At 39.5% G+C, this 7,380-nt stretch overlaps 1 long non-coding RNA gene across 1 annotated transcript in view; it reads left to right on the top strand.

The window, feature by feature from the left end:
- LOC308197807 overlaps positions 1-7,380 on the top strand; it is a 146,168-nt gene that overhangs the window by 70,251 nt on the left and 68,537 nt on the right. The gene's annotated exons all lie outside the window — the stretch shown is intronic.

Here is a 7,380-nt window from a genome sequence, read left to right on the forward strand (position 1 = left end):
CGTGCATTAGCGTAAGATCGCCCCGGTACTGCAGGTGGTCCAGTACGTGCGTGCAGGGCAGGAAGGCACAACAGCCACCGCTCCAACTTGGCATGACTGGCTAGTAGAGAGTTACACAAAAGGAGAGAAAATTGATTTCTAGGTTGGTTCCATTCAAAAAAAAGAAACTTCCTGCAATTTCTCTGTGTGCGTCTCCCTCTTCTCCCCTCCCCTTCCAAACAACTTTTGAACCCTTTGGTCAGTTTTAACCCTGTTTGATCGAGAGGTTGCACTACTGCATGCTCATTGGGATGAGCAGCTGGTAAGAGGAGAGGGTTGACATGAGCGTCCCACTGGAGAGATGCCTGTGGTGTGGAACCAGAGAATTCGTACGGAGGAGAGACGTGACTGCTCCAGGTAGATGAAAAGTAGCTGCTGGAGACCGAGCTTAGAGAGCCCGAAGCCACAAAACCGTGGGAAAATTAGCAACACTGTGCTGTGCACAAAACTTCTTTCTTTTTCCTAAAGCTTTTAGGCATGTTTCCTTCCCTTTTTTGTCAGTTCCCCTTTGCTGCTCCTTCTCTTGCTGACACTACTCTTTCAACGTGAGCTGTGAGTCTCTGCAGGTTCATTCTTGCTTGACTAACAAAGGGATAAGCACATAAGCTGCGTAAAATATGTCTTTGCATGTTGGATTTCTGCATTGTACATCACGCAGTTGTATGTAGTCTGAACAACTGCTTGAACTTCTGAATATATATAGATTTTCTTGCAAATAAGCAGCTCTCTTTTTGAATTGTTCATATGCAAACTGGCAACAATGTATACGTCAAGGTCTGAAGGGTGGCTGTGTTATATATATAGTGTAGATATCTTTGCAGCGTTGCTGCCAGGTCTACTGGTTTTTTTGCCTTAACTACACAAATGGCTTGAGTTAGAGCTGAGAAGGGCCACAGAAAGCCTCCAGCATTTGTATTTCCTAACCCATCTTTATTTGTTTTGTAAGTAATTCTACTTACAATGCATTATTCAAGTTTGAAATGTTTTTGGAACATTCTTTGCTGGTTAAATGGAAATCTTGTATTTATTGCTTCCAGGTGATTTTCAGTGATGTGTGTTTGGGGTGGTTTTCTGGCTTCTTCTAAACCAGCTGATTTAGAAGCGGTTTTTTATTTTGCAAGTGATGTGAGTTTTTCTTTCCATTTAATCCTTGAGATCAGCTAGTGGATTTCACATAGAAAAAGGAAGATCAACTGCCACTGTATCCCCAGCCTCCTCACAGAATTTGCCATCCAGAAATAACACACCATACTGACTGACTGACGAAGCACTATGGAAATTTTCCTTTCCTACCATATGTGATAGTTCTCAGAAATCCCGCTTTCCTTTCCACCGTGGCAAGTGAAAGAGGGCTCTTCTCAATATGGGGTATTTCAGCTTTTAAATAGCCTCTTTGTACTAGCAGCATATTTTATATTTGGTTATGCTTGTAGTACTTTGCTTTCTATGATTTTGAAGTGGGATGAGAAGTAGAGCAACCTGCAGTCTGTCAGTTCATGTGAAAAATAAGGAGAAAAGACCAAAGGTGGGCAATCTGGGGCTTGCACATCCTAGCCTTTACTGTCTTGATTGCAACAGAGCACTTGCTGCTGATCTGTCACACGGACGACAGAAGGTGACAAACCCATTCTTCTTCTAAGACAGGTCTCTGGTCTTTTAATTGTCTTTCATACTGGGAAGGCCTACTTAACGTAACTGTAATGAACCCCCTGAACTTACAGATACATGATTTTCAAAGAGGAAGAGGATTGTGACAGATTTTTGTCCTGCCCCCATATTTCTTCCTTACAAGAACCAGAACTCAAAGCAAGAGAAGCCAAGAGGATAGGGAAGCTCTAAGCACAGCCAAAACTTAACCTGAACAAAACCTTTCAATGCAGAAACTTTCTACCTTGGGGAAATTGCATGTTGCCTTTGAATGACAAACTGCAAGAATGCCAAATTACATTAGTATTATTGCTGTTATTTGTGAAGTAGGTAGCCATAAATAAAAGAGATGACATCTCAGATAATGCTGGGAGTTTTGTTTGTTTGTTGGCTTGTTCTGCTGGCTTGGGGAAGAAATGAAAACTCCTTTGGTCACTAAAGGACATGAAAGAGCCAAGATAGCTGAAGCTTTGATCACAGTATCAAATCAGGAAATATAATAAACTAAGTAGCATTGCCAACAAACACAAGTTTGAGGCATCAATAACAGAAACCGATAGCCCGTTTTATGGCTGAGATAATCCAGAGTCTGTGTTATTTTTAAATCATGGAGTTATAAGTGTAAGAAAGTCATTTTGAAAAACAGGCCAAAAATTCTTACTTTTCTGGGTAGTACCTTCTTTCTTGAAACCTATTCTTTTTCCCTGCTCTCATGAAGAAATTTGTTGAGTTTATGGCTGCAGCGTCTGTTCTTGAAAGATAAGGCTAATTCTTAGCAACACAGACGTACCCGTGTGGGTTGACAGAAGATGAAGGTCCCAGCTCCAATAACAACATTCATTACATGTTTTAAAAATCATAATTATTTAACTGATTTTGTTTTAGAAACTTAGATTCCCTCTCAGCAGTTCAATGCTGTGACAGTATCAAGCTAAAAGCATTCGCTTTGAACTACAAGCTGCTGCTCTATTTGTATTTGTGTATTTTCCCCATCAGTACAGGCGAGGAAGAAGAGGGTGCGAGGGGCAAGTGGCCTTGCTGCTGTGGGGGAGAGGTGCCTCCAGTATCCATCCAAACAAAGGGCTCAGGAATGCTCTAGGTGTAGGGGGGCTCCTGTAGCACAAGGGACAGGCTCTGTGACTGCGTGAGAAAAGTGTGGGATTTTGGATGTTTAGCATAAAGCATCATCTCCCGTGCATACAAAAAGCTTCTGAAAAAAAAGCCCTCCAGTGTTCTCAGTGCAACTTGGCTGCAGTTTGATGACCATCTTCAACTATTTATTTGTGCCTTATCGGGCTTAGTTCTAAGCCACACTATTTCCCCCAGTCTAGCTCACTGCAAGGGCAATGAAAGCTTGTGCTGGCACAAGGCTGACAGTGATTCAGGAGCAGAAATGAGCAGAGGTTAGCTAAAAGGTGGGAATGCTTCTTTCCAGTGCAGCTGCTTGTGTGTTTAAAGCATTTAAGAGACCTGTAACCTTCGAAAGTGCTGATCCACACATTTCCAGAGCTCTGTGGTAACTCTTCCTTACACCCACACTATTATTTACCTAAAGGGCTTCATTCTGTACGTTACACAGAACTTTTTCTTAACATAAGTAGCTTGGACTACATCCACTTTAAAACCAATCATGCCACTAGGAACACAGTTCATAGCAGCATTTTAAGATTTAGTATTTGCTGTGGGTTATACATTTTTGTGCCCGTGGAGTACAAAGCCAAAGGGTGCTTTTCAATGACTTCTGAAGAGTCAGGATTTCAGGCTGAATTGTTTTACAGTAACAGAAGTTTCATCACAATTTCTGCCATCTCGTAATGATTTCATGTTGTGATGATCCTGTCATAACAAGTTCTCTCCTTCATGTGCTAGGTTAATAAAGTTTAAGTCCTGAGCTGTTCAGAGTATTATTTAAATATCTTTTGCAACCTTAGAGGTGAGTGACCCTGCTGTCCTGGCTAAATTCCAGTTTACATAATTATAATCTACTACTTAACTCCCCAAAGAAGTGCTGTGCAGAGGCCAAAACTAATGCCAGGACCGTTTGATCCGAACTGGTGTATGCACAGAGTGCGGTGCCCTGCTGAGATTTGGGATCTATCTGGCTCAAGCAAACACTATTTGCTGTGTAATATCACAGCGTTAGGTGAGGTATAAGCTGGTTTCTTTGCTTCCACCTTTAGCAACTGTGGCAGATACTAAAGGTGATCAACAATAACTACAAGCCAGAAGAAAGAAAGAACAGCTTTAAAAACCGTCCAGATCAATTTGTCAGTATTAGGTGACCCTGACAAAAAATTACCCTTGAATTTATAGTAAATTAGTCAGAACAACATTTGACCTGTAAACATTACCCCAAAGACCGTCCAGAGGATCATTCTGACTCTAAGAGCATAGATGAAAACAAAAATGAAAGGTTGAGGAGCTGATTTTTTTGTTTGTTTAAAGGAAACTGAGCAGGTTATTACCAGAGAAGTTCACAACAAATGTGAAAGAAAAAAAAAAAAAGTTGTAGCAAAGAAACCTTACTTTCATTAGGGAAAAAAAAAGTCATCAGAATAGATAAGCTTTGAACAGATTACATAGGTTGTAGAGTGACTTTTATGAGAGGATTACAAAATAAGACAAACATCTGTCAGGAATAAGAATATATCTCAGTTATTGTGCTTCAGGGCAGGAGGGTCAACTCGAAGACCTATTGCAGTCCCTCTGAGTTATATTTTAAGTTGTGCTGCTGTTATTCTCCGCTGATTCTAATTCTGGCTGTGGCCACATGCTTTAGCAGACTGGGATTTGGCAGATGGAGGCATCTGCCACGGTCAAATAGCAGGAAGACCATTAGGCAGAAAAACATGCAGGAGACAAAGATCTAGGTGATACTAAAACACCCTCATAAAAATGGCATTTTTCTTTCCTCCCGTTCTTAAAGAACTAAAAAAATATTGTAACCACTGTTTAGCTCTTTCTACTAGCCTGAGTGACCGGTCCTGAACCACCCTCACAGGGCACCAAGTACAATTGGCCGTTAGTAAATGTGGAGAACCTTCATGTCCACTGAGATACAGAAGGCTTTAGAAAAAGCAAAGCTAAACTAACCAAAAACCCTGGAGGAACAGCAGAAAACAACTGTTTTAAAAATAAAACATTCCAAAACATTTGGAGCAAATCAGGGACTGGAGTTCCAGCCCTCCCTCCAAATTCTTTGTTGTAATTGCAGTATCTTTCAAAAAATGTTTTCAAAAAGGTTGGTCAGAATCTAACTACTAAATGTAGTAAAACTCTTAACAGAAATGTTTTTCCTGCTTGAGTAGAAGAAACATATACACAGAAGCACAAAGTGAGGACTCTGTTATCCCAGTACAAGCAATATAAGTGTGCAGAAACCCCAAACTTACGCAGGACAAAGGTTAGAAACGTAACTGTAATTGCGATGTATTTTCTTGATGAAGATTCCTCATACACTGCTCCATTACCCTAACACAAAACTAAATTGCATGGAAGTTGTCTCTTGTTCATAACCAGCTACTTTCCAGTAAAGCACTTTGCTTTCACAAGAACGCGTTAACTTTCGGAAAAGAAAATGAACACTAACAAATAGTGAGATTTCCTTCTTACCTTTAAAGTTGTACTTGTGTTGCAGGCTTTGATGCAGCAAGCATTTTTGAAACAATGTGAGATCTATCTACTCAACTTGCACTTGTTTTTCTCCAGGGCTGAAGTCTGATTTTATTTAAGAAAAAGACAAAAACCTTTAAGTGTGTCTTTCCTAGTATAGTGCACATTTTGAAAAGGGAAAAAATGTGTACTAATGTTCTTTATTTGTTACTTTTAAAATCCTCTGAGCTTTCAAAAACCTGTTATTTATCACTTACAGTCTGAACATATTTTTCCTATTTGTTCTGCTGAAACATTTAATTTAGGGGAAAATCCATTGGGTCCAAGGTTCTGAAAAAGCAATACCATCAGCTGTAGATCTGTAAATGAAATGGACAGAAATAAAAATTGTGTAATGTTTGGGGAACTGAGATTTTTATTTGTGGGTATGTATACCTGAAGGTTATCTAAACAGCTAATATAATAAGGGAGAAAAACACAAACACAGAAAACTGGCCTTAGCTATGCTGTGTATAACAGCATTATTGTGTTTCTCTTCTCTCTCTGCAAGTTTGTAAAATAAAAATAAAAAAAAAGTGAACCTTCAGGCAAACAACTTGAAAAAAATCAATGTATTTTAAAATGTGCTATTTCTCTGCTATACCAAAGCCTATAAACAAACTGAAATGCCTAAAATATGATTTTTCCTTAGTATTAAAATCGGTAGCAATATTAGTCTCAAAGTAATTTACGACAGAAGAAAATACTTTGTCTGTTGTCCCTCACAGTCATAAGTAATAAATAACCTCAAGAGCTATGGTATGTAACTTTGTTGTATGAGGAACTGCAGAAGCCCTTTGCTGCCAAGTAACGAAGTCAGCCCCAGACGATTTAGCCTGAAACTGTAACAAGTGACATTTTTCACATCAGTCTAACAAGAAATAAAGTGTGTTAGGCACGATTGGACACTTTGTGCAAGTTCCAGGCAAGACATTCTCAATAATGTGCTTTATGCAAGGCTGTATCTATTTAAGTATGTTTATTCCCCACCTTCATCTGTTTTGACATCCAGCTGACAGTAAAGTTCTGGAGTAAAAAGTGTACTATTTTTCCACTTTTCCATACTAATGGATTTTAAACTAATTTTGACATAGATTCAGCCAATACTCATATTTAGCGGTAGCCTTAATTGTTTTCAGTACAGTGGATGTTTACAAGTGATTATCATAGAGTATGTGCTTTCATCTCCAATACTTGGAAATGAATGCAGTGTCCATAGTGAAGGGGGTGTTTGTTTGCTAGAGGTTACTGCATGGACAGAGGTGCATAAAGCTTCTCCTTTCTGCAATCTTCTCTGTTACAACTGTACATAAAGGTCATACGGTCTTGCTAATACCTCTGTCCTCAGCTGTCACAGGACAAACTCAGGACATCAGAAATCAGCAAGCAGTATTTATCAAGGCTCAGGGAACAGTCATGTTTGTACACCACAGGTGACAGCCAGAGGAATTGTCATTGGTTGTGATGGGGCAGGTTCTGATCTGACTTTTAATCTGTGAACTGCTTCATGAGGTCACTGACAGTTGGTCAGCATTGTAAACAAACAGCTGCATTTGTGTTCAAGAGTGAAAAAAAGTTTTTCAAGCCATGTATGCGTGGAAGAGAGAGCTTTTTTACTCTTGAAGAGCACTTGTGCCCTCCAAAAACCAAAACAAAAAAGAAACCCGCCTTTCAATATAGGGTGTTAGAAAAGATAAAGTGGGTTCCAGCTTGTTCCAAGGCAGTACCAAAGTAGGGAGAGTATGATTTTCACTGATAAAGAATATTTAAAGTATCATACCTGTTTCCAGTATTTTTAACCTAAATAGTTTTAGCAGAATATTGTTTCTCCAGAACTCTGACCAATGCAACCTCCATCAGCTTGCCTTTATATTACATGACAGGATACTGTTTGACAGGATACTGTTTCTACGCTTAGCCCTCCACTTGTCTGTCTTACAGCTGTCTGTTATGTGTACAGTAAGATGTCAGAAAGGAGATGTGTATCCCAGCGAAGTTATGCAGTGTTCTTGATAAATGGGAATGTAAAGGTTTCATTATGAC

This window comes from Anser brachyrhynchus (assembly GCF_964034855.1).
Source record: "Anser brachyrhynchus genome assembly, chromosome: 7".
Taxonomy (NCBI): Eukaryota; Metazoa; Chordata; class Aves; order Anseriformes; family Anatidae; genus Anser; species Anser brachyrhynchus.